The 27661-nt window shown below is 43.7% G+C and overlaps 1 protein-coding gene across 7 annotated transcripts in view; it reads left to right on the top strand.

Moving 5' to 3' along the window:
- Positions 1 to 25324, top strand: part of GTF2E1 (general transcription factor IIE subunit 1) — an 80457-nt gene extending 55133 nt beyond the window's left edge. For 2 of the 7 annotated variants that reach the window (XR_003573145.1, XR_003573139.1), the window contains one exon: positions 959 to 1070. The gene's annotated coding sequence lies outside the window, so the exon portion shown is untranslated. Of the gene's footprint in view, positions 1 to 958; positions 1071 to 22279; positions 22373 to 22467; positions 22531 to 23262; positions 23533 to 25284 lie in introns of those variants that run through there. The other 5 variants (XR_003573146.1, XR_003573140.1, XR_003573142.1 and 2 more) reach the window with 4 other exon arrangements.
- Positions 25325 to 27661: the final 2337 nt, after the last annotated feature.

The following is a 27661-nucleotide window of genomic DNA, read 5'->3' as shown; positions in this document are numbered from 1 at the left end:
TGAAGTTGTGCAGGGGGCTGCCCAGCCCTCCTCAAACATGTCTGCCTTTGGGAACATAAACGGGTAAGGATTTTTGTATGGTTTAGGTAGGAGCTAAGAGCAGCAAATGATTGTAGGAGTTTTTGTTAACTAGACAATTGTCTTGTCATAGCAGCCTGCCTGAAGTCCAGACTAAAAGCGCTGCTCTCCACAGACAGCAGACATGGGTTCTTACAGAACACGTGTCAAAATGCCACATTTTCAGCACTTTCAGTGTTGGGTGTGTTTTTCTTCAACTCTTTGCAATCTTTGCTCCTCATGCAGCAGGCACAAGCATCTTTTGGTGCACTTATGGACCAGGTGCTACCACAAACTAAAGACCTCCAGCTTGGCAGAGCTCCTTTCCGGATTGCTAATTCACATGCTAATGGAATGTGCCCCAGGAAAGGTGTGAGTCAAGCCATTAGAAACATGCAAAACAAGCCAAAAGAATACTGTGTGCAAAGCAGCTTGTTCAGTGGTCAAAACAGATGAACAGGAGATGAACAGTTCCCTGTTTGCAGAATGTGTAGGGCAGACTACAGTGGACATAAAAACTGCTTCGCACCTAACTCAGTCATAAAAATGGCATCAACACTGTAAGTCCATGTTGGAAGGGAAATAAATCATGCATTACTAAGGGATTATTTATAATGTTTGCTGAGTAGAAGGGTGCAGTGAACCAGAACTTTTCTCTGGCCCATACAAAAGACACTTTGGCACCTGGGGATGTAACAGTGAAGCGGAAATGGGAACAGTTCTGACCTCACAGCTGCTGATGGATTGATCTGCACAGGAAATCCAGCATTTTTTAGCACTAGAAGAAGCCAAATGTTCAGTGAGACCAGTGCAGTCTGTGCTGTAGCCGTGACAGCTGCAGAAACAGAGAGTGAGCTGTTGTGATTCAGATACTCATGCTTGTCCCCTCTGTTTTTTACAGGAGCCATGGCCATGCTGCAGGATTCATGGAACGCATTAACAGAAAGAGCTGTACGTGGAGCATGGTCTGTTAGAGATGTTTACTTCCCTACCTTCCTGGCCTGACCACTTCTCCCAGCCCTCCCCTTGTATTTTGAAGAGGAAAAATATGAAAAATAATGCATTTTCCCTTTAAACAGGGGTAACAAAACAGATGATACCAAATCCTGTAGCTTAATGGTAAGGAATCAAGGAGAAGATGTGGTTGCAGGTGACTCTCAGTCCATCTCGCTGGTAGCTTTTCCTCGCACCAAGGGCTCTAACTATACAAAATCACAGAATCTCAGAGGGCCTCACAGGAGAGCAGGAGTTGCGTTGCTTGAGCTTGGGTGGACTCTCCACTCCAACCCATCCCAAGGGGACAGAGCAGGGGGCTCCCACACACATTTCCAAGGCACTGCACAACTGAAGGGTGAAATCTCTGCAAAAGTGTAGAGGAAAGTGGAGAAGTATCAGGAGAGCAATAAACAGGGCACTTACCTCCTCCTTAATCACAGCCCAGCCTTTAGGAGGTCTGCAGGGAGAACTAATGGATTAAATACAGGTATTAAATGAAATCTTGGAAACATTTCCCTCACCTGGCAGGACTGAGAGGCTGATGATAATGAGAGAGTGCTCCCAGTGCATCTGAGCTGTAAAGATGACCAAAGGAGTGAGGGCCACAGTCTTCCTAAATGGCCATGGGGTTTAATAACCTGGGTTTGCCCTTTTGCTGCCAAGGCCAATCTTAAACTAGGGCAGTGTGAACTGCCCCTCAGGTGACTGTAGCTCAGCTAAGTATGAGGGGTTATCTGCTTTCTCTTTTACTAAGTGAATGGTATGGTTGGAGTCCTTTCATCACCAAGTAGTTTGCAAGTGTTCACAGACAGGGCAGCTCTTCCCACAGCTGAACCAGCACTGTGAACTCAACTCCAAAAACTAAGCTTCAAGGGCTGTGGGCAAAGCTAACACGTCTGTTGGGAGAAAGCAAATCATGTTAATAAATGGTATAATAATTCAAAGTATTTTCTCAATATAAGGCTGAATTAAAATAATACACTTCTTAGGGACAAATCAACAGCAATCAGACTAATCAAAGTGACGTCTAAAATAATCCAACACAAGTAGAAAATCCTATTTAGCTAAGTAATGATGTCAGTCATTTTATTCAGTCACTTTCAGGGTATAAAGAGAATCCTTCATCTTTGAAGTCAGTGCCATTAGTTTCTGCAGCTCCTTTTCTTTTTCCTAGCACACTTCCCTTTGCTCTCGGAGGGTCACTGGCTAGGATGCCTGTCTCTCACAGTCCTGCCAGCACCACTCAAATAAAACCTCAGCAGCAGTCCTGCTCCATCAACACACACTATTTAGGTGCTGAATTAGAGGTTGCTGGAGCATTACTGTGAGTTGAGAGTTCCCCCTTACATTTTAGACCAAATCACACTGTGCTCGCGGCTGCTGCTACCATACTGGCAGTGGGGAAGGGCCAGGTCGATGAGGTGTAGCCAAGATCAAGGTAATGATCAGGTCTGCAAAGAGCTTTGCTGGGTATAGCTGTTGTGAGGCCGTGGGTGACAGTGACAACACAGCAAAGCTGGCCCTACCAGTGGGACCTAATGTCATAATGCAAGCAATAGTAATTAAAACAGAGCAACAGGGTATTATTTGAATAATGCCCTCCCCCCCTTAAAAGAGCTTCTGTTCTCAGAATCCTGAGCTAATTCAGCCCACTGGTCCCACTGACAAGGCTGTATCAGAACCATGCCTCCTCAAGAGGCAGCCCCAGGTGAAAAGGGGATGGAGGAGATGAGCATAGAAATTAAGAATTAACAGCTGATTCATTCATCAAATACACACAGGCTTTGCCATCTCCTTACCAGCTTCTAACACACACAGTCCCACCATTGTTCTCACTATGGAATCTTTTAGATCCTTGGCTTTTTTTGAATGCAAGTAACTTTTAACTCACTACTAATTTCCCTCCTTTTGTAATTTTATTTCTGAAATTAAGAATTGACATTCTTCTGTTTGTGCTGCTGAGAAGCAGTTATGCCTTTATACAGCTATGATCTACCTGCTGTGACTTCTGGAACCCTATTCTTCCTGCCCAGGAATCTCCAAACTACAGAAATGTTTTTGACTCATTTCTTTTGCTCTTGTACCAGACTCCTCTGGTTTTTATCCCTAGAGCCCCAGCAGGGAATTAAGTCTTTTCCTTTGGTCCTTGGCTGTGCCATCCCCTCCATTGCCCTGGTGTCAAGGAGAAGCCCATACATAGGAAGCTTTTTCAGAAACTCTCCTTTGGCCTCGGTTGCTTTTCTCCAGCTATGGAGATAAATGACAATGAAGTCACTCATCTGCTACATGATCTGCCATCTGGATTGACTATCCCCCATACAGAAGGAAGTTAACATGAACTGAGGGATTCCAGTACATCTCAGCAGTTCTATTATAAGTGAACTTTAGGATTAAATGCAGAAGCTATCACTGTGCCTTTGCAGCACCAGAGGTGCTGGAGATGTAAATTTAAGGATGTAGTAAATATAACTACCTGAGCTATGGCTTCCCAGGAGCACCATGTCTTCTCTCTCTTTCCTCAGTCTGGACACTGGCAGGTCATCCAAGGGCTCAGCTACTCAGGTGAGCAGAAACATCTCAATAACATGGAACATAACAGAAAACAAAGAGCAAAGGTGCTTCAGGGGTTCTGCAGAGTGGGAGTGCAGACCTGGGAACATTCATTCCTTGTTCCTCTTGTTCCACTAGCTCCTGCACTCTCCAGTTCCCAGTTAGCAGAGGCCTGTCCCAGTGCCACCACACAGCACTGCTCCCAGGGCATGAGGCAGTGTGGCACAGAGATACATGGGTCGCTCTGGAGTAGCAGGAGTGCCATCAAACCAGATGCCTTTACACATCTGTCTTTACACAGAGAATTGTATACAAAGCACCTCATGTGTGTCCTGAACAGAGCTCACCGGCCCCGTGGTTTAATCTCTGTTAAAAAACTGACAAAGTGCTTCTGGACCACTGCTGGTAATGGCAGCAGTGGCTGGGCTTGCAGTGTAGGACATCCAAGCCATTACACCAGCCTGGATGGGAAATGCTACTAAAAGAGACAGCTCCCATGTTTCCATCTGCAGTGCAGCACATCTGCAGCCTGGTCAAATGATCTATGAGAAGCTGGGATTTGATTATATTTTATTTTATTATTATATTTTCAAGTATGTGTGTCTCCGCAACAGTACCCAGCAACCTGCTGACCCACTTGGGGGACAGGCACTGTGGGACACTCGATCACCAGCAGGGTGGCACTGTCAGCAATGGAGAGGGCTGCTGCAGGCTGCTCTTGGGGGCATTGATCCCATGAGCTCAGGGGAAGAGCCTATCCTTGAGGAAAAATGGGAAATAATCACTCAGAGGTGTTGCAAGACCTCTGGAGCCACATGATCGAGCGAGCCAAACACCCTTCTTGTATCACAGACTTTCTTTTTCATGCAGCCATCAAGTCTCAACTGTGTTTTTTTTTCCAGCTGTGCTGGTGGCATATGCCTGCGGGGGGATTTTGAACTGTAGGGTTTAGCTGTACCAGTGCAAAATCCCTGCTGTAAACAAGGCTGATGTCTGGATCTGTCTTTCCTTCTTGTAGCAGCCCTTTCCTCTCTCCCCCTTCTCCTCTCTAATAAAGACATCCTGGCAAGCTTCCTGTTTTTCAAGAAGGCTCATAGCTTCCAGTTGCCCTGGCTTTGGCTTCATGTGTGCCTCTTCCTCTGCCCCTATTAATTCTTCTGTAAATCGGATCACGATGAAAGGGAAGCGGCAGTGTAATTTAATTGTCCTCCAAGCAGAGTGCGGTGGAGAGGGATGCTGGCAAGGAGAAGTCCTGCTCGTAAGACGCCCTTTTTATCCCTGTGTTTTACTTTGACGGGGTGGGAAGGGGGGGTTGGGTCGTGTCTCAGCATTAGCTTTCTCTCTCCAGGTCCCTTCTCGTAATGCCCAGGAGTGAATCGTGGAAGTTTGCTGTGCTGCAGCTTCTCCCCATCGGGAGAACAAAAAATTGAGACGCCCTCACTCTGTACTGGATATAGGAGTGGGGGATGGAGATTAATTAGGCAGTCATTGGACAGAACTCTGAAATATAACATTCTCCCTCATTGTGGCTGTCAGGCAGCTCCATAACTTGGCAGAGCACTGTTGGATCCTGTCCTGTCTCCAACGAGTGGGAGTTGGGGATGGAAGAGGGGTGGGGAGCAGAGAGATCTGTGTCAGAAGTATTTCCAGCAGAGAGGCAGGCTCCTTAGCACAAAGAGCAGGGGCAGCAGTCGCTGCAGCTGATGTGGGTTGTGAAATGGCTCTGGAGCATAGTTTAAAAGCACAAAGACTCAGACACACAAACCAACCACTTTGGGTAGGAAGGCACTGGACACAAACTAAGCCAAATCACCTCTGTGTAACTGAACTCTTTCCCCCAAGCAAACTCGTGGTATGGCACAGCTTTTCCATTAGGGCTTGCTGGGATGCCTGCTTCCCTATGCTGGGTAGAAGCAGGGAGAGCTGGACAGCTACTCTGCTCTGGCTGATGTGCAGTGACATGTTTGCCATCTCACCTTTCCTTGAGCTTTTCCTTGAGGACAGTCTTGGCTATTTTCTTCCTCTTAACTTCTTTGAATTCCACTAAAACTTCTACCTGTTTTTAAATCTTCAGGAAATAGTCTCTAACAATTGGGAAATTACATTAAAATGATGTTTTACTGGGGAACTACTATCTGGTATGGTGGGAAAGTGCAAGGAAGGTGTTGAGCTGGAGTTGAGGGGCACTGGGTGATCCCGCTTTGATCTCAGGTGAATTTATTCTCAGAGACTCTGACACTGACGTGTGAGCTCATGTATGATGGAGAGATACACAGCAGGGACTTCCTGCATGGAGGTGGAGGATCTTGCACAGCTTTCCTTGCTCAAATGGCTGGAACAAGATGGGAGAGGAGAATGGGGCAACCTTGAGCCTCTCTAACTGAGGAGCTGAAACTCTAACTGCTGCCTTGACTAGCCATCAAAAGGGGTCTGCTGTTAATTAATAGCTGCTAACCTGAATTTAAACAGTCACACATAAGATGTGCAGCACCAGTGGGAAGCTCTCACTAGCACTTCAACTGCTGCCAAACAGTCGAAACCATCAGCTATAATTACAAGCACGTACATTTTCATGGTTTGGATTGTTCTGTGCTCTCTGCCCTGAAATTCCCAAGCTCGTTTTCACTTCCTCTTCCTCACCAAGACGAAAAGGTCTTGCTGGTAAAATATCCTCTTTCCACACTTTAAAATGTCTGTAGTAGAAAATGTACAAGATTCTGACTTTCCCTCCAGGTGTCTGGCAATTTAATTAATCCCAAGTCACATTTGAATATCTTCCAAGACAGAGGCATAACACTAATCCACTTGCATAGGAAAAGGCATGAGGATAATTGCTTCTGTGCCTCTTAGTATGGGGAGAATGTCTGTCAGATGGAGAGCCACTTCCTTACATTTTTCTGGTGAATTACTGTTTCCATTTAAATCCTATAAAATAGTTATGTAAGTTGATCTGCTCTTGAGAATTTTGGCCCCTGAATTATTGCTGGATCAGATGCCTATTGGTGGACAGTGTTCAGCCTACTGCAGGCTGCCTATCTCTGCAACTGAAAGAGGGCAGGTTTAGGTTGGGTTTTAGGAACAAATTCTTCACTGTGAGGGTGGTGATGCACAGGCACAGGTTGCCCAGAGAAGCTGTGGATGATCTAACTCTGGAAGTGTTCAAGGCCAGGTTGGATGAGGCTTTGAGCAGCCTGGTCTAGGGGAAGGTGTCCCTGCCCATGGTAGAGGGGTTGGAACAGGATGACCCAAACCATTTTGTAAACATCAGGGTGAAATGGACTGGTAAAGATCTCCCATGGGCTGGCCCTCAGCTGCCAGGATTAGGCTGTTCTTCTCACCAAAAGGAATAGGAAATGCTTTGCCAGAATGCAGCCATTCTGAAATCCTGCCAGAAGCAGATAGGAACAAGGATGTACCTGGTTTATCAAGTGACTTCATCTACTGTGGGACTGTGCCTGGTTCCCTGTGACTCCTCAGTAACTATGTGCTCATGGCCACTAGGTCCCGTGCTGCTTGCCAGACCTGGAGTAATTTTTCCTAGTTTGGAGTTGAATGTTCATCTGCCAGGCAGCTCTAATGGTTAACACCAAATCTGTGTCTAAATCAGATGCCAAGTTCAAATACAAGGACAAGTTGATCACCAAGGACACAGCTGCTGAACAGGTAGAATAAGAGATGCAAACCAGAACAGTAGGGAAAAACACTCAGATTTTGACACTTGAGATGTTTATAACCCAGACTATTTACAATGAGATGTCAAACATAATTTGAAGATTAACAAGTAGTCTTGCAATGAAACAAGCAGGAGAAAAAACAGCAACTAAAAACATGTGTGAGATGCCTCTGAGCCCAGTCACTCCAAGGATGGTTTAGAAAGGATGACATAAGTCTGACAAACCCCTTCGGTTCTCATCATAAGGAACTGCAGTACCAGACAAACTAAAAATACAATCTGATTTCTGGTGCACATAAGACTAAATCCCATTGCTGCATCTCCACTTGACCTGCAGGATGTCCCAGTCTGTCACTGCTTCTGATGGGTTTTTCTTGTAAGTAACAAGCCACACAGAAGTCCCTGCTGGGAAAAGTTAGATATTGACAGTGGTCACCGCAACCTTGAAAGCTTTAATGAGTAACTCTTTCTGTATATCCTACACAAAGATGATATATATTTGAGTAGACCAAATTGAAAATAATGTGTCTAATTTTGCCTGTGCTCACAGCACTCTTCTCTAGTGCTGTGTGAATGGCAAGTTCCAGGAAAAACACTCTCAAGCTGAAGGTGAGGCTGTAAGTACACGTGCCTGTGTTTGTATGTATGCACATTTATCTAAACAGACTATTAAAGTACTTGTAACAAAAAGAAATACATAACTTGTCTCTAAGATGTTCTCCTCTGCACGAGAGGCAAGGTGTGGAATTCAGTGCCCTTAGGTGAGGTTGTCTAATCATCTCCTGTATTTATGTAAAACTAAGTTAACTCAAGGCTTGCCTGACTTTAAACCTTGTACAAAGCTGTCAGGCCTCATGCTCCAGCTGTGTGCCTGTGACTTAATAGCACTGGAATCTATGTGTTATCTTGAGTCTAAGAGATTTCACTGGGATTTGATGATAAGGTACCTGGGGTTTCTGGTACTTGCTGGTGGAAGGAGTTCATCTATTCTGCATAGAAATATGCACATTTTAATTTCTTGTCCTCACTGATTGATGAATAGGCAACCTTGGAAGGTGGTCAGAGCATTTTTGATTGGTGTCACTCTGCCTGCAAAGTCTGAAGTTGGAGGTGGGGAGCAGAAGAGAGCCTGCGATCGTGCTCTTGGCACTGTAGCACAGACTAACAGCCTGGGTACTAGAGCAGCAGCAGGAAGCAAGTGTGTCCAATTCCTTTACAGGATGTGATTTCCATGCTCATCAGATAGTGGAAACTGGAATAAATAGAATTAATGATCTCTTGGGACCATTAGAGACAGTGTCAGTGGGAGTTCTTAGGCAGAACGGCCGTACTTTCTCACTCTAAGTGCCCTTAAAGGAGTCAACAAGTGTGCAAAGAAGGAAAATCCTGCTGTTATCCCACACTTTCTCCAGCCATCTTCTACAGCAAATGCTCACAAATGAATGAAGGATGAGATTGAAAGCAAAGGTGGAAAGAAAAGTTCAGATCCCCCACTGGAGAGAGGATGCTCCAGAAAAATCACTGCTAAGGATGGTACCAGTCCTGGAAGACTGAAAAATATTCAGAGTGATTTTAAAGGGACCCGAAATCTGACAGTTACCTAGAGAGGGGCAAGGTGCAGAGCAGGACCCTGTAATAGGTGGATATGCCTGTTTCTTAGAATACATGCTGCTGTCCTTCAAGTTACATCATGCTCACAGGGATATATTAGCACTATAGGGTGACAAACCCCACAAGGCTACTGTCACTTCTGTGTCTTGTTTCCCTGATTCTCCATTTTCAGCCTCCAAACACAGGACAGTTTAGGGGAGTGGTACGTGCTGAGGTCACGCCTCTTCCTTGCTGAGGAGTAGTGATGAAGTTGGGAGGACCCAGACCTGGGAGCCCAGCAGCACTGCCAGGTCCTAGAATTATACAGGGGGAAGATAGGGAATGGTCTCTCTAGGAGGAGAGACTACATAGATTAAGAGTGTTGCCCAGGAAAAATAGATAAAGGCTCCAGAGGAAGCATTATTCACTTTCTTATGAGATTTCATTGGATGTCTCTAGTTCTTGAGTTATTGGGCAGCATCTTTACAACCACCAGGAGGGACATCTTCCCCAAGACACCCCATGCACAGTGGAACTAATCACTGTGGGATATTGTGAGGGTAGAAACTATAAATATGGTCAAAGTCACTTGAAAAAAAAACATCAGCAGATGAAGTTTGTTGATAGACAAGAGGCAAATTCTGATAAAGCAACTGCTGTTTAGTAATTTCTCCTTCCCTGTGGCCCTGATATTTCCCTCCCTCCTAAGCTTCTACCACTGATCAGACTGGGAGCTGGCCCCAGTATTTTCTTACTCTCACACAGTATTTTCAAAAGATCTAAGTTTAAAATGAGGAGATCTGAGGCTCTGTCCTTTCGAGTTTTGTCTTTTTGGAAGCTAGTCAGATCCTTGGTGAGGTAGCTTTGAGCCCTGGACTGCTCCTGGGAATGTGAATCATGACCTACAACAAGGTCTGGTTTTCTCTGCTGGTTACAGAGCCTTTTTAACTCTGACACCACCAAGATATGTATCTCATCCTACAAATTCCAGCCTTGATTCTGGAAGGACTCACTACTGAGATGACAGCTACCTATTAAAAATCCAGTTTTCACAGTAGAGAAGGAACTGGAAAAAAAAATGAAAATTTTAATTAATGCTACTGATGGCTTATGGAAGAAAAGCAGTAAGAAACACCTTTGGTGTGCGACTGATATTAAAGTAATCTTAAAATTACTTTTCCTCCTTTGAAAACAAAAAATAATTAACTCTGAAGTGCTGGCAATATAATACCAGCTCTGAGAGTTAGTGCATATATTTAGTACTTTAGTTGTCCAGTTCTGAGGGATGCCAGGAGACAGGGTTTATAAAAAGAATATTATCTCCACATCAAAGAGGTGTTTGTTTTTTTTTCATTTAAGAGGAGTTCGCAGTCACAGATAAGTCAAGCTTTTCATAAGCAATTATTAGCAGCAAGGATGGCACTTGGGCAAAACAAATCTTTGGAAACAGACACGTTTATTTCTCTGGATGTTTAGGAAAAAATTTTGGGGAGTTACATTTGCTGAGGTGGATCCCACATTCTAGTCCTGGTGCCAAAAGCTCCTGGTGAGAATATTGAGCAAACAGGAGTATTTTCCCTGAAGAAAATCATTAAAAGCATAATTTCACTGTGCTTTGGTTATGTTTTGTCAGTCACCTCCAGGCTTCAAGGCTCAGTATAATCCGAGATAAAACTTCTCAGTCTTCATTGCCTTGGGAAGACTCACTGGATCTCTTGTACAATTGATTATTCCAAGCAGGTGAAAATGAAGTTTAACTGTGTGACTACCCAGCAGAGACATGCTACACACCATGCTGCACACTGTGCTGTAGACCATCCCAGAACAAAGACGTGGTGAGATGGCCAGATCTGCTCAGTTGGATGGGATGAAAACAGTTTTCAACCCCTCCTCTGTGGTGACAAAGCCACATCTTCCCAATCACAGCGAACAGAAATGGGACTGGGCTTGATGAACAGAAATCACACAGGGGAAGGAAAAGCACAGCTCAATAAATGCCATTCACAAAATCACAAACTAATTGAAGTCAGGAAGGTGTTTCAGAGGCCATCCAGCCCCAACTCCTGTTAAAAGTATACTCAATTAAAGCAGGTTATTCATGGCTTTGTCCAGCAGAATTCTGAATAGCTCCAAGAAGTGAGATTTGATAACTTCTCTAGGCACCATCAATCTTTGATGACCCTTATGACAAAGAAGCTTTTGCCATACCACATCTGAATTGCTCACATCCCACGTTACAGCTGTTGTCTCTGCTACAGCACTGAGAAAAGTCTGGCTCCATCTCTGCTGTGCCTTCTCATTGGAGACAGCAAAAGATCTCCCCATACCTTCTCCTGTTACATCTGAACAAACCCAGTTCTCCAAGCTTCTCCCTGTACGTCACGCACTGCTGTTCCCTAACTATCTTGGTGACCTGCTGCTGAATTCTGTGTCAACACCTTTCGTCACTGGGGAACCCAAAATGGAGGAGATGCTCCAGATGCGTTGTTAGGATGGGTGAAACAACCCAGTTCTGCAATTGGAAATCCCAAATCTAGTGTTAGCAATGTGCCCCCACTCTCGGGATAAGAAGTTTCCATGTCTCTTGCTGGCCGTACATGCCCATAACCAGACTGGGGATTTTGCACAGAGTATAGCAGGAATGCTGTAAGAAAAAAATGGAGTTTTGACAGATAATTAAAAATAAAATAGGTGTAGGCATCAGATGAGCCGTGAGTCCAAACTGTCACAGGCCCAGGCTCTGAATATCTTAGAAACACCAAGTGTTTTGCACAGCACAGCTAAGGTGGCAGCTGGGCGCAGTTCGGATGCATCCTGATGTAAGCAGTCCTGCCAGTGTGGGAGCACAGCCCGCTCCCATTCTGCGGGATGACCACAGAGGCAGCAGATCACGGCGTGAGAGGAGAAGCAGGTATGGGACTGTGCAACTGCACTCGATGCAGAAGGGGGTTGTCGAGGTAAAGCTACTGCAGCAATAACATCAAGTGAGAGCTGCAAGGCTGTAGAGGCACAACCTTTGATACTCCATAGCTCTCACAGGTGGAAGAGAAGGACATGGGGGTGGGTGCCAAGAGCCAGGGAGCCAAGAGCCACTGGGGATCCTTTTTCTCCAGGATGGTCTGTTTCTCGGCAATGATGAAAGTTCAGCAGATCCCTTCTCTGATGCCAAGTGGGTGGGGTGGCAGGGGGAGGGAGTAATGAGCCAGTGTGGTGGGTTTTAAGAAGCGTTGGCTGAGCACTTTAGCTTGGATGAAGAAAGAAGTGCTGAAGGAAAAGTGAGGGACTGCAGAGCCCTCCCACCCAGCCCGCCATGCTGCCCTGCTGCTGCTGTAGGTTGGCAGTGGGATTATGTCTTTGTGTGGTTTGAAACAGCTTGTTAAATATTGTTAAACAGCTTAAAATTCTCAAGGTGAATTGGAACAAAGAACAGGCTTTCAATACTTTTATTATTTATATTTGTGACTGATGCTTTTTTCCCCCTCTATTAATCAGGCTGTGACTTGCAGTGTACTTCTATGATAAATCACTCACCTTAATTATTGTGCCATTTAGAAATAAGCAAGGGACTGGCAGCGAGAGAAGGTTTTGCTATATTATGCACATATATATACATATTGGATTTTATTCTAATGGACTGTTCCAGGCCTGTGAAAGGCCCAAGGCACCCAGAGGCGGACACCGACATAGAAAATGTGTTTTAATGGCAAAACCTGTTGTTAATGCCAAGTTTTCATGTCCAGAAGACTGAATTAGCAGAAGCAATTCCCATCCCGTTGCTCATGACATGTGGATGTAGGATGTTTCCCTTCATAGCCATCTCTCATCCTCCAGCATTCGCTCACTCAGAGTTATAGCTATGCCATTTTACCACGTCAGAAATCCTCCTGAGAAGCTATTTGCAATGCATATCAGTGTTTTTTAATTTAACGTTTGTTTTCAGGAGCAAATAGGCAATTGCCTCAAAAGGGGGGAATGAATGAACCTCACAAAACTCACGCTGGCCTCACGTAACTGATTAACGTTAGAAGACTCCCTGCATGGTGCTGCCAGGGTTGTTAAAACGTCACCTGTTATTTATGCTACTGCAGCCAAACATTTTATTTATGACTGTAAATGAGCAGCAAGCTGGATGAACAAATGGAGACGCTGAGTCCCTGTGCCTGTCGCTGCCCTTGGGCGCTGCACTGCCCGCTGCAACCCAGCACACAGGACCCAGGCTCTCTCACACTACTGCTGCAGTCTCGCGTCTCATAAAGCTCATTGGTAATTGAAAAGTCCATACTCCTCTTTAGCTTGAGCACTTAGTGCTGCTGCCTGTGTGGTTTTCCTAGGGAGGAACAGCCAATGACCCCATTGGTAATGAAGAACTGAAGTTCGAACATAAAGTAGCAATTCAACCCAGGTCATGCATGGAAAATGCCTCTGCCTGTCCAGAGCTGTTGTGTTTCTTCAGTGCACAGCGGTTTTTTCCTGACACTCATGAAGCTAAGCTGCCAACAGGGTATAAACCAAAAGGGATTCACTTAGATACTTAAATATTGTTGAACATTTCATTAGGGTGCCCAGGCTTCCTTGCCCTGCAAGCCGTGTACCAACTCCCCTGGACAGTGAGAAGTCCTGTGCTGCCTTGCACTGAACTGCTGAGAACATCTCTGGATGCTGTTCCCTGTCAAGAAATGACCCATCTGTGTACCCTGCCTCATCTCCCAGCCCTCCACTGGCACTTCCAGGCTGGAAGATGGCTGTTGGGTCCTCAGCTCCTCAGGACCGTGGGATCTGGCAGCCCAACATGGTAACTGAAGCTTGGCTGAATGATGAAGTCCTAACAAAGGAGCTGTATGCTACAGGTTTGGAGCCAGCACTCTTGAAACTATGTTATACTTGCTGGGGATGACACATAAATTTTTTTTTTAAATAGGTAAAAAACAAGTCACTTGGGGAGCCAGAAACTGTGAGTACTCTCTGTGGAAGTACCAACAAACTCCACTGTGTGCAGTGAGACTTCTGAGCCTGCAACAGTCTATTTAGCACTTTGCAAGGACAGTTTCCAGAGGTCAGCTACAGTCAAGTAATTGTTACAAGGGAAAATTTTAGCATAAAAATAAGAACATTGTGTTTGAAAAAAACTTTTAATATTCCTCCCAAAATCCACAACCTGTTGTTCTATGAGAGGCTTTCTGGTCTCAAGTCCATCTTAGTCAAGACAAAAAGTGAAAGTGACGAGCAATAATGATTATTGCAAACCTGTAACATGCAAACATGCAACAAATGAGAATAACAGAAAGTTGTGGCTGTGCAAACAAGTCAGCAGCTAGGAAAGAGACAGATGATGGAAGAAGATAAAACATTGATGAAAAAATCCTGGGTTTAAAGATTAAGGGCAAGAAGGCATTATTTAAGTATACTAAGACCTAACAAAATCCTTGCAATCATAGAGGATAACAGGATTCAAAGGGACCTCTTTGATCATCAAATCCTCATGCTATCTGTAGTGCCATACCAAACAATCAATCCTCTTCATGGAAAAGGTGATATTAATCCTAAAGCACTTATTTTTGTCCCCAGATCCCAAGGGATGGAGGAGAGTGTAGAAACCATTTTAGAACCTGATATTTTGGTTGGTTATAACCTTCTTGTGATTTCATACTTAAACTGGTTTGTCTGCATTTCACACCCATTCTCTTGACAAAAAAATGCCACTCCTCAAGTTCAGTAACATCTCTTACCTTTGTTAGTCCCTGTAGCTCAAGCGTTAAAGGTGGCAGACTTGTCAATTGTGGTAACACAAAAAGAAGAAATATTCATTGAATATTTATGTTGTGTATTTGGAAAGAAATGGGACATGTTGATTTCACAGCAAGGAAGAAATACTTTCTGTCTCAGCAGCAGCAGTGGAGGATGTCAAATAGCAACAATTACAGCAACATACAATAGTGGTACCAGAAAATTTGTGACCAAGAATATTGAAAGACCTGTCTGAGGAGCCTCCTGAAACACTGACAGTGATTTGTATAACATATTGAAAGATAAGAGAAGCTACAAAGGACCAGAAAAGTGATGGTTACACAACATGAAGCAGGGTTGTCCCCAGAAATGGTTACGTACTGGCACCACTCCTCTGCATGCAGAGAAGACTCGGTTGTAAGTTTGTCTGGTCTGCCCCACAGGCAGACTGAGCACCTCTGCAGCTGGTACAGCATGCCTGGTATCATGCCAATCATGTGCTAGTCAGCAGCTTGCCAGTCCCTTCAAATTCTGAGTCCATACTTTAAAAAGGCGGTACAGTGGCCTGGATTTCCCAAGCTAAATTAGTCTGACACTAGTCCTAGGAAAAATTATTGCTAAGCAGATATGGGAGGTGAATAAAGCATTAATGAACGGGAGCATAGTCAATGCCAGCAAATACTAAAACCTATTTTCTTAAAAGCAGTCAATGAAACCTCCTATAAAAATGAGATTTCTTATTTATCTGATTACAGTTATCTTTACAGATCTCTGGAAATAAGAGATATCTATTTGACAATTGCATGTATCCTTGTCATTAAAAAAACCCAACCAACCAACCAAAAAAAAAAAACCAGAAAAATCACAAAAAAACCCAGTGTAGCCAGTACTGCAGTGGTGAGATTAAAGACTGACTCACAGATGTCCAAGTAATTGTCAAAAAAAAGAGCTCAATCAGGAATTTTCATGACAGCCTCAAGTTCAGTCAGAGAAGATCAAGATCTGACTTTGGTTGTGATCTATAAATACACACAAGGGCAAGAATTTCTGGCAGTAGGTAGCTCTGTCATCTAGGTAAGCTAGATGCAAAATAGTGTAGCTAAGACCAATGTTATACAAGTTCCAGGTAGGAAGAAGAAATTACTTAGAAGAGGGAGCAGCTGACTATTAGACCAGCTCATCAGGCAAGTAGTGGCTTTACACTTGCTTGAAGCCTTGGACTGCTACGTGCCCAGGCAAACTGTGCAGGCAGCCCTCGTGAGTGCTTGTGGCCAACACTAGGCAGCAAGTCCAAGTCAGGGCAGCTCGGTGTGCCTTGCCATTTCAGATGGGGGCGTGGGGGTGTTTCCATCTTAATTACTTCATTTAGTTCCACGGAGCACAGTGGCAGTGTCAGCTCACACCACAAGGTAGCCATGGCTACAAGCTCCCCAGATGGAGAGCCTTTCCATTCCCAGAGGAGCGCAGAGTACCCCCAGCAAGAGCATCACACCCCGAGTCAGTGTCTCAGAGTGCCCTCACTGCATCTAGGCTTTGCCTCTACCTTTTTCTCAGTGGTGTGCAGGGCAGCAACTAGACCCAGAGTAGATATAACATCACACATCCGTGATACCTCTTGCAACAGCAGTCATCTGATTGTTGCCTGCGTGCACTGTTTCCAAACAGCTGCCTGGGCTGTTTTCAAGTGTCTGCTTGCAAACACTGCAGACAGACACTCCAATTTCATTATTCCCTGTTGCATGGGAATCACTCAGCTAGATATTTGTATCACATTACTTCTGGTACTGCAATGTCTGTGAAGTTAGTTACCCTGGGAAGGGACAACACTCCATAACCACCTCCCTAAGCATCTGAACTCAGCAAAAGACTAGTACTGGGGCAACCTGAAAAGCACAAAATGGTGGGTCAAGGGTTAATTTATTATAACAGACTTTGTTGACTATCAATGCCCACAGGACTCCCAAGTGAGAACAAATGTTTTCCTGGTTTCCTGGTAAGAATATCATCCTTGCCCAGATAAAGACATCAGTGCCACCTGGGACCTCCCTGAGCAGCATGGTTGCTGCTCAGTGGATAAACAGATCTCCACTTTTAAAACAAAAAGATAACAAAAGGGAAATTTGGGGTAGTTGCGGCAATGGCATCTCAGGTACTTTTCCATAGGCAAGAGGTGAAGGAGCATCAGAGCAGACCTGTGCAGTGAAACAGTTGATGTTTGGAGTGGGGAGGCTGGTTCAGACCAGCTGGAGTTTAGATCCATGCACTGAATCACCATTAGCAGCTGGAGTATGTTAGGGGTGTTTCTGGGGCAAGTCTGGCTTCCAGTTCACATGGAAGGAATCTGCTTATGTGTTCCAAGGCTGCTCTGCTCTGAAAGCCAAAGTAGGAGGTGGGGGCCAACCAGGGAAGTCTCATCAAAAGCACTCATGTAATCCAAACTAAAATGCTGATGCTGAGACACCTGCAGATACTCACACTGAAGATGGATATTGGCACATTTTTTACGTACGAAGAAGCTGCTTAACAGGGAAAGCTTTTTTTTCCTTCAAGCCATCGCAAACAGTCATCTGACTTAGTAAGGGCACCAGACTCTCACATCTGCTATTAAAGTAACGGCACTCCTGTTTCTAAGGTCACCATGGCTGATACTGACACGGGAAGGACAATTTTGATTATTCTCTTTTTTCCCCTTGTTTAAGCAGCAGAATGCATCTATGTAGCAAATGGCATCTTCATGTGGCATTGGAAGAAAATATAAATTCCACGAGTCCATTCTTTCTTGTATAGCTGACCCTCTCCAAAAATGCTGAATCTCAGCATACATAGAAGTGACTGCTTTTAATGCAAAATCGGTGTTGAGCATATTCTTCAGAATCTGATCCAAAACCTGAGGAATTCTATTGAAACTTCTTTTATCTATGACACGGCTCTGAACAGACTCACAGAGCTGTTACCTGCAATGTGAAGCAGACTGGCTTAGATGTGATGGTAGGGTTTTTTTAAATGTCCAAGAAACAAAGGCATTCAGAGAGAGAGACAGACAGCATGCAGGAGAGATCTACCTACCTGTCCTACATATTTCAGCAAAACAAATCAAAACATCTGTCAAGACATGCGAGGTTGAGTCTACAAAGCTCTAAGCACTCTTTGAGGAGATGAAGTTCTTACCTCTCACTGACCTCTTCGGAGAACCAAGAACAGCAAGTGTCAAACCCCAAGGTTTATTGAGGTAGAAAGTATTTTTCTTCTATAGTTTTTCCTCTAGATATCAATGGTTTTGTTGTGCTTTCCTCTCTTCTGGTTTTCTGAGCAGTGTGTTGCAGGGGGAAGGTGAATGACTGAAGCATGCATGCCCAGACATTTTTGGTTGGCTTATGACACGTTATGGCAGGAGTTTGTATTTATCTTCAGAGTCTCATTTCAATTCTTGTTCTTTATCTGTCCATCTCTTCTAATATTCACAAGATAAATTACATTGCCATAGCCATTAATATATTAGGTAAGTGATGGTTACTCATGATCAAAGGATGCCACACTTCTCTTCACATGTATGAAAAGACATTTTAGTTATTCAGAAGCAGCACTGAAAAATCTACACCCCAATTAAGGCATAAACAGTGTGGCTTGCAAGATGCAGGGAAATGGTTACAAGTCCCCTCTGCAGAGATTGCAAGAGAAGTGGCAGCAATGGGCACTGTAACAGTAAAAGAGGGAGAAAACATCACAAATATGAATGCTTTGGGAATAACTGATAGCGTCACCTCCCATCTGTGTGAGTTTGTATGTCACTGTAGAGGTGGTATTAGGAAAAACCTCCTAGATTTTTGCTGCCTGTGAGCAAGGATTGCTGCTAACCATTCATAGACATGCCAGCTAGCATGACTCTAGCTGGCTCCTGTACTCCTGTAGCTGGCTCCCCACATGCTATGGGGTACAAAGCAATGGCCCCTCTTCTCATTAGAAGGTTTTTTTCCTTCCCTATCGTCAGCTAGCACCTTTGTGGGCCTTCTTGCCCAGTGGGTCAGTCAAAAGTGACCATCTGCCCCTCCATATTTTTCTAATATCAGCTAAAAATATCACTGGTTTTCCTTTCCAGCAGTCTCTTAACATCCTTTATTTGTACACTACTATTTATTATTTAAAGCAGTGCCTATATCATTTAACTCACTGAGCATTTTGGGGATACAGTTTCCATGAAAGAGGCTGTGCAGCATCACTGTGTTGAACTGTGAAATAACAAAAGCACTGATGCCTTCCTTCTCTGTTGGAACAAACACCACCCATAGTTATTCTCAAGCACGTCTGCAGTCCATAAACATATAAATACATGTATAACATGCATTCATGTGTGTCTGTGTGTATATTTTTGTGTATCTATGGTATGTGTCAGGAGGATACAATAAGCTGCCAGATACTCTGTAAAGCCCTTGCTCAGCTGCAGTTTTCTGCACCCTGTGCTGTGTTTATCCTGCATCCTTGGCTACTCCACCACCACACCAGACTATTTTCCAACGAGCTTTTGTCTGTGGTGTTATGTCTCAGATCCCAGCCACAGCTTTTCTCCTTTCCACATCCAAACTGACCACTTTCTCCTGCAGACTAAGCTATAGGGTTGTGACAGAAAACGTACCCAAAGGACGAAACAAACTGGATAAACAGTTCATGAACATTGACTCTCTTCTTCAGGCCCAAAACTATTTGGTTTTAATTAAATTACTTTTACATATGAAAATATCAGCATTTCTAAATATGGATAAGACTGACTGTTATTTCTACATGCCTACTATTCTTTCTGCTGATCCACCACAGGACACATTCCAGCTGAATTTTCAATGTCAGGGATCACGGGCTGTTGTATGAGTTATTTAATTTTTTGCTTGTGATTTGCTAGTCTTTCTCTAACTTCTCCCCACACCACTCCTCTTCCTCTCATTCAGCCGTAGGTTTGCAGAGCCTTGGGCTATGTGTGCTCTGTGGATCTGTTTTAGTTCCCTGTCAATTATTCCTCCCTGTTTACGGTAACAGCTCATATCACATTTTATTACTGTGGCTCATGTGCCTTTCACATCATTGCTTTTGAAACACTGAATTTATTCTGAAATGCATCTGGTTTTTAGTCTAGCTCCTCACTGTTTCCTGATCCTAGGGGGATTTTGTTGTTGGTTTTGCATCTTTTTTGCTGGCTGCAGCTGTCTGCATTTCAGGATTATTACTTGAGTTTCTGTGAGAAACAGGGAAATGTTTTTCCTTCTCTTCTCTGATTTCCAAGCCTTTTAGCTACTTCTGTCCCTACCTACTCTCCCGTGTGAGCCTCAAGCGCTCCCTTGCCGGCCATTGTGTCGAACACAAAGCTGAAATGACCGGGGCGTGTGAAAGCACTTGCCTACACTTCAATATTATCTTCTCCTGCAGGATATCACAGTTAACCCCGGATCTCCACTTTCCTTTACAGCTGCCTTATTTTCATTTTGAGAGAACTCAGAGCTCGCAGCAGCACGGGATTAGTGTCTCAGCTGCTGCCGTGTGCAGGCAGAGGGCCAGCTTCCCCTCGCACTGCATCACCCAAGTGTCTCACACCTGACCATCTGTATGACCACCCGTATCCCTCCATGACTAAGGGCAGCTCGGAGCTGCTCATCCCTCTTGCCATTCCTCCACATCAGTATCCCCTTCTTGCCGTTCCTCCACATCAGTATCCCCTTCTGTCAGGGCCTGATTCCACCTGTGAAGCTGAATTTTCCAGAGGGCAAACAGGATCATTTTAGAGGAGCTCCTGCTACCCCCTTCCCAGGAGGAGGGAAGCTCATGACTCTGCTAGGCACTTTTAAAAAACCCACCACAGCTGAGCTGGAGTGGGGAATGGGAGCAATGTACTCTGTTTATAACATGAGCAGCATTTAAGACTTCCCCAGATGCTTATGCTTTTGCCAGCTCCAAATGATAAAAAGGCATGCGTCAGGTCTCTAAACACAAGATTGTCTTTAAAATTCATTACATTTAAGAATATAAACTTTGAATGTTTATTCACTCTTCCCGTTCTGGGCCTGGAAGCTTTCTCTGATAGAACCTGCCTTTTTCTTTGAGAAAGGAAGATTTTTCCTCAGATGCTGGAGCATGGGCTGCACAGAGAGGTTATAGCTGAGGAGTGGCCCAATGCTTCAGTGACTTTGGCAAAATTGAATTTTACTATTCCAAGGTTTAGGATTTTGGGAAAAGGAGGAAGAAAGAAAGATAGGCCTGGATGGAAGAAGTAGGAGAAACCCCTGGAGAGACGGATGCTCAGAAGAGAGCATGGCTACTTCTACTTCCAAAACTTGCTGTTCTTCACCAATTCCAGAGACTTGGGCTCTTCTTTCATCAGCACCATGTAACTGGTCTTTCCATGGCTTAGGCAAAATAGGCTGAAAAAAATATGATGACTTTGCTACCCCCAGGAATCTACTGTTCTTGGTGACAAGGTCTTCCCTACCTCTAGAGCTGCCTCCCTCTTATCTGCTGGCAGAAGTCTCTCTGGAAAAGGATTTTAAGGTGATCAGGTCACAAAGTGCATCCATTAGGTGGGTGATTCTGCCAGGCCCACTTTTTTTCCTGTGAGTGGCAAAAACAACTAGGAGAAATTTGGGGAGCACCCAAAATGTGTATGTAGCTCTTGCAAGACAAGAGAGTATCCCAGGAAAGTGAGGGCTCCATTGAGTGGAACCACAAGCCAGAAAACTGAGAAAGAAAGATGTTGCAAAACCTCAGTCAGCAGAGGAAAGACATGCAGATTATTTTTGTTTATTGTTATTGTATGAAGACTGAAACACTTAACTATTTTCTACCGAATAGTATAATACCTTTAGAAAGCCTTTCCTAACAGCAGGTAGGAAGCAATAAGCCAAAATCACAAAACAAATCTATGAAGCTATGATATCAATATGAAGACACAGAGAACTTAAATATAGGCTGCTACTCATTGTAGCACCACTAAATGTAAGCTGGGTAACCAACTGAATAATCACAACTGCTGATGATTACCTGTGAGCATTCCTGAAAGCAAAACATGACCCTGAATGTTATCTGCTGGGAAAGAGTATAAACCAACTTTTCATTCCAAGAAAAGAGATAAGGGTAATAGGGGACAGGGAACTGGAACACAAAGAACACTACATCAGTAGCTAACAAACAGGTAAGGAATTAATAAAGTAGTTGTTGTGTGTTTGCTACAGCAAAATAAGGTGATAAATAGCAGACAACTGGGGCTTATAATGCATCTGCCAAACCAACTTAATTATATTCTTTGACAGGATAACAAGCCTAGTGGACAAAAAATACTCCACAGTAGCTTTCTGTATAGTTCCCTGAGATGACCTTATATGTGGATTACCAAAACCTGAATGGTACTTCTCAAATTCCAGCTCTTCCAGTGTGTGCCAAATGCAGGGAAGTGTGTCATACCATGCAGTGTTTTGCAGCCAACACACAGTCATTTTAAACTACGAGGCTGTTTTAAGCATGTTTTCTTAACCTCCAAATCTGTGAAAGCCACTGAATGAAAAGTAAATTACACCACATCCCTTTTGATAGGAAAGATTTGAATCTTAAACTTCAGTATTCTAGAGGGGCTCAAAACCACAGCTATGCAGATGTTTTGCTATTAAAGTAAACAATCAAAGCAATGAACGTAATCTTGGTTTATTTTGCAATCAGATGGTTGTCAGCAGTTTGCTGGAGGTGGAAAAATCGTTGGAGCTGTGAACAAACACCCTCTTCCAAATTCATCAGGAAGGCTGTTGCTCAAAGGTACGTACTTCCCTCCTCCTTGACACCCACTCTCCTTCCTGATCTCCCATGCTGGGAGGTGTCATTGTTCATGTGCCCTTGCTTGTTTCAGCCAGCGTGGGAGGAGATCTTTCCATAGCTGTCTCTATAATACTCTTGCAGGCAACCAGCAAGGGCACAAGGAGAGGTGTAGAATGGCGTAAATTTATCCAGTGCCATTACATGTCAGATGCTCTCTGAAGAGGAGATCCATTTGGAACACCAGCCACGGTCAGTACATTGGCATTACTACAGTGTATTTTAGAAGTGTTTGTTTTCTGTGTCCTGGTTTGGGGCCTATAAATACCAGGGGTTCCAGTTGTTAAAAACTGAATAGCTAGCACAAGGACTTTTAACTAGCTCCTCTACTAGGAGCTTAAAACATGAGCCAGGTGTGACATGGATGACATGGGTGAGATCTGCTAACACAGAGGTATTAGAAAATACATGAACCTCAACATGATCTTGCTACTGGAGGAGGACAAAAATTCATCTTCTCAAGAGAGGTGACACAAGAACACAGTTTGGTCCATTTCTCCTGAGAAGATCTGGAGCAAGTATTTGACTTCTCTGTCTCCTACTGGTTTTTGTTCTCGGTTGCATTCTATATGACTTTGTGAGTCTGGTGGGTGGCATCCTTGCTATGGTGGGGGAGTTGGAACTAGGAGGTCTTCAAGGTCCCTTCCAACCCAAACCATTCTACCATTCTGTGATTTTATGAGTTCAGTCTTATTTTTATGTTGAATGAGAAGAAAACAAGAAAAGTTATTTCTTTGTGAAGTTGCAAACTAGCCTCCATTATAGGAATATTGTGGAGATGGAGTCAAGTCAAGTGGGGTGTGAAACTGAAGATACCTCTGCCTGGTACAAAGCCTGGTGAAAAATAGCCCAACACAGGGCAAGTGTTGGAGAATTAATCAAGGAGGTCTTCTGTCATGCCCAATCAGCCGCTCTAAAGACAGAACCATAGCTGAGGAACAGAAAGGTGGAAGCACGAACATAACTCTGAAAGGTGAGAACACACAAAGTGCAAGCTAGAAGAATGAACCGAAATCAATTAATTGAAGTTCAACCTCAATAACTATAAAGGGAAGGATGAATAAACATGAGTACAGAGAAATTAAGAGATCACAGAAAAGAGTCCTAGGGTTAATGAGAACATAGTCAAGGGGGAATTGCTAGATGAGGCTGGCACAAATGCACAAAACGTTCTATCAGATGGATATTGGGATTAATAGGTGTCATGACTTTAAGCAAGTAATGTAACTGGGGAGTACTGAAGCATGTTTTGGTCAGCACAATTCCAAAAATACATAAGCCAAATGGATAGAAATGAGATAAAAGAATGCAAAATCAGCAAATCTGGACCCACTTTGTTTAAAAAAAGCCCAACACTCAGCTTAAAGTTTTCTTAATGCTGATATGAGTAAGTCTCCTAACTATGGAGCTTAGAAGAATAGGATCTTTTTTCCCTTCATGAGGGAAAATGGAAACAACCACTTGTAATTAGCTACATTTTCAGGAATTTTTTACTCGTGGCTTCACATAGCATGTGAATTCCACTTAATTTACAAACACTACCTAATATGTTATTGCTGTGACTGCCTGTTGAAAAGCACAGGGAACATTCATAGATGCTTTAGAGAGGGTGAACCATAGCTGTGCAGTAACTTTCTGGAATGGACACAGTGATGCAAAAGTACAGTTTCAGTTTAGGACGGAGATGAACATGAGCTACCCATTTGTCAAGAAACAGAATGGGATGGCAGAGGAAAGAAAAAAACCTCAAAGGGCAATTAATATAAAGAAATGTAAAGATAAAACATAACCAGGATACCTTACAGATAAGGAGAGACACTGTAGATGTGACTGTGAAATTTTCATCTTTAGTTATTTTTAAATTAGCTTCTTACATTGGTCACTGCAGAAAAACCTTCTCAACACAAGCTGAACACAAACCACTGGCTTCTTATTCTAAAACAGATATAAGAGCAACAGCTCAAAGAAAAGCTGACTCTGGAAACAAATAACAACTGAGCTTTGGTTGACTTCAGCTTCACTCTTTGACTGATAGCGGTCACCAGAGATATACCCCATTACCACAGCTACATCTACACTGCTAAAGGCCATCCACCCTAAGAGATGCTTACTCTGATTTCCAAGCCAACTCATGTAGTAGAGCAATCCTCCCAGTTTCTGGTAATTCCCTCTAGAGAACAGCCATGCTCTCGCCCTGGGCATCCTCTGAATTCCCCACAGAACTTCTAAAGCCCTGGGACACAACCCTTTCTGCTGTTTTTCTTTCTCTGTCAGCTCAATGTGTACTAAAACAAAAGCCCTTTTGCTGCAGCCCCACCTGTTTTTAAGTAGGAACATGCCATAAAGGTTGGTGGAGGTGTTTAATTCTCCAGTCCCAGCTCTGTTTGCCTAGATAGTGACTCACCTCACATGCTTCAGATCAGCTTCTTTTGAGGAGAGGAGGTGTGATACAGGTCCCACTGCCATGCAGAAGATGAGACTCCGTTATGCTTGCAAGACAGGTCTTAATTACAAAGTGAAAATTGTTATTTCGTGTAAAGTGCTGGGACAAGATAAATGAAAGCAGAGGAAATACTCAGTAACTGCTGAAAAGGACGCACAACACCCATACACAAGGAGATGTCTCATTAATTACTTGCTTTAGTCCCCTTTGGGCTCAGAAGACAGCAGCAATAGAATTACTTTTGCTAGCACCTGTGGGTTCTGTTTTGACTGAGATACGTGTTTTCTATTTATACCTTAATGTTTTTTGACGTGTTTCTTTTTGGTGTGGGAATTAATTGCCTACCATTTACCTAGAGCCTGGACTTAATCCATGTGTCAATCATTCACGTTTCGTGGTGTTTTAAAGACAGTAGCAGAAATGAGGACTCCTGAGAACAGAGCAATCTTTTCAACATACACAGAGTCATTCAGGACTACAGCCAGCCCAATGAGGTATGTGATATTCAGTAATTGAATGCCACACAAAAAAAAGGGTACACTGAAGCAGTAGTTGTCACTGGACTGAATTCCAGAGAAAATTTCTCCTCCCAGAGAACAGCTTTTTCATTCTGCTTTACTTGTCCAATATTTTCTATTGGAAATCTTGAAGAAATCTCAGAAAAAAATAATAGAAGCTAGTGAGGGTCTAAGATGTTGTAAAGCAAACCACTATTTTTTCCACAAATAAAACATAGGTGCTTCAGAATGACAAGGGGTCCTAACTTGTGACATCACCTTCTAAACCCAGTCAAAATGTTTGAAAGATATTGTGGTCCTAGAGACTTGTCGCAGAACTGTTTCTTGTCAGTGGAGTTTGTTACTCCACTAAAAACAGCTTAGCCCTAAGAATCATCCACATCCATACCTTTCGCCTGGGAGGGAATGTCAGGAGGGAGCACGAGTAATTGCAGTGGCTCTGGAGGTAGGGCCCAGAATGCAGGGTTGCCTGTGCTGTCCTCTTGCTCCTTCCCACCTCATTCCCAAAAATAATGGAACACGAGACAGAGTAATTTGGTCACCTCTCCATCGTGCTTTGTCACCGCTACCCATGATCTTGGCAGTTTATATTTATCCAGGGAGAGAGGAGGCGAAACAAAAAAACAGAAGGAAAGATGGAGGAGTGGATGAGAAACTAACAATTCCTAAAACTGTAGAACCTAGCAGGCTTTGGTTTTATGGCGTCATGGTGGATGGCTGCACAATGAAGAGCTGGCTTCTGTTGTTAGCAAATCTATCAGCAATTTTCCATCCAGCTGGGAAAGATTTTTTGTTAATGCATATCATGATTTTAATAGCATGTGTGTAGGTGGTGAAGAATTGGGTTTTTTAAAAACTTTATAATCAAGGTGAGAGGAGGCAGGCACAGTACATGAGAGAAACATGCAGTGTCAACTTATCTATTATCCCCCAGGTGACATCGGCAGATCTTTCCCACCTCCCACCTACTGACTGGTCTTGAAATTGAGAAATGTACCCTGCTCTGAGCACTCGGCTTTTTTGATTTATTTATTGTAAAAGCTTAACTAAAGGTGGAGAAGAAGGACCATTGAGTTTATCTGATAATCTCGGAGGTTAAAAGTGATTGCTCACACTTTGTATCCAAAAAAAAAAATCTTCATGCGGCCATATATATATGTAAAGTGTGCCTATGGAAAGGAACCTGAATGGTGTTTGCTTAGTACAAGATGAAGAGGAATGTGCAAAAAAGCAAAACCCAACAAGACAAGGCAATTAGTAATTTTACCTTTAATACATGTAAATGCAATAGAAAACTTGAGCTTTGCACTCTGGTGACTGAGGTTTAAAGCACAGCCTGCTTCATCCTCACAAGAATGTTTTCACTCTCTAATGACAGGGACACCAGTGGCAGTGAAGCTTTTTATTGCACTTTGCCCAGTGGCTGATGAAAGGGGCCACCTCCCCTGCCCTAGCCATGCACTCCTGTGACTCCCCTGCATTAGCTCTAAGCTCTAGAGGTTGTGCAAAGGCAGGGCAAGCTGAGCGAATAAGCTGATCTGTCACGAAACCTACACAGCCAAAAAGCAAGTATTTCCAGCACGCTGATTTGCCTTACACGTGTGACCTCACAAGGTCTGGTACAAGGGATGCAGCAGGCAAGGGAGGCAAGAGAGAGATGCCTGGTGTAATGTCAGAGTAAGTTAAGCCAGGACTGACTTGTCATCATCAACACAGAGCCCAACTGAGTGGTCACACATGTCAACTTCGAGATGCTCAGAATAGTAGTCTTGTTGTTTGGGGCTCTTTTCCTCTTTATAAAGTAAAGAGAAGATTGATTGAAAACTCCTGTGGTTGGCCTGGTGCCACTCCCATAAATAATGTAAGAACGGACCTGTTATAAGTTGCCGGCCCACAAATGTGGGCACAGATGTGCTAAGGATTCCACTGTACTCACCAGTTGGGAAGGACAGAGAGCCCCTCATCAGACTGACTGTACGTCCTCAAATACAGCACAGCATATGCTGTCTCCAAGGATGGCATGGCATCCTGGTTTCTGTGCTTCTGCTTCAGCCACATTTGGTTAGGATGCTATAAATTCTCCAACCCCTTTGATGTGACTTTTTTGTCTAAAATATTTTGTGGTTGTTTCCTAGCCTTGGTCCTAAAACTCTTTTTCCCTCTGCAGATTCCCTGAGGGTAATTTAATCCATACAGATACAACAAGCATCACTATACTGACAAACACAGTACTGACTGGTGTCACTCTCCTGTCCAAACTAACATTTCAGC

This window comes from Empidonax traillii, unplaced genomic scaffold (genome assembly GCF_003031625.1).
Source record: "Empidonax traillii isolate 1590-97213 ecotype Southwest subspecies unplaced genomic scaffold, ASM303162v1 scaffold747:size309294, whole genome shotgun sequence".
NCBI lineage: Eukaryota > Metazoa > Chordata > Aves > Passeriformes > Tyrannidae > Empidonax > Empidonax traillii.
The sequence above is the reverse complement of the archived record's forward strand: the minus strand, read 5'-3'. Positions and strand labels throughout refer to the sequence as shown.